A 462-nucleotide genomic window follows, 5' to 3' on the forward strand; every position below is an offset into this window, starting at 1 on the left:
ACCTTTCCGACGGACTTCCGGCGACAGTCAACCAATTTCACCTTTTCACTTTCTATCTCGAGGAGAACCGTTTCTCTGGCTACATTCTTGGCGTCAACCTCCCAAACCTGCAAGACTTCAACCGTTCAACGTCTCCAGGAATCTGCTCTCCTGCGAGATACCGAAGTCGCTCTCGGCTTTCTCCCTGTATCCTTGTTCGGGTAAAACCCTTCTTTCTAGGGAGGCCCGATTCAAAACTGCACCTAACACTTTGTTTGAATGTTGCAAAAAAAAAAAAAATGAAAGAAAAAAAAATAAGAGGAAAGAAAATGGAAGAAAAAGTTGAGTTATTTGTATGTTATTTGGATGAATAGAAAATAGATGGAAAGAAAATAGAGAGAAAATTTTCTTTGTTTGGATGAAAAGAAAAGTGAGAAGAAAGAAAATCATAATAGTATAAAATTACGTTAATACCCTTATTAT

Source organism: Arachis ipaensis, chromosome B07, assembly GCF_000816755.2.
Source record: "Arachis ipaensis cultivar K30076 chromosome B07, Araip1.1, whole genome shotgun sequence".
In the NCBI taxonomy this organism is placed as follows: Eukaryota; Viridiplantae; Streptophyta; class Magnoliopsida; order Fabales; family Fabaceae; genus Arachis; species Arachis ipaensis.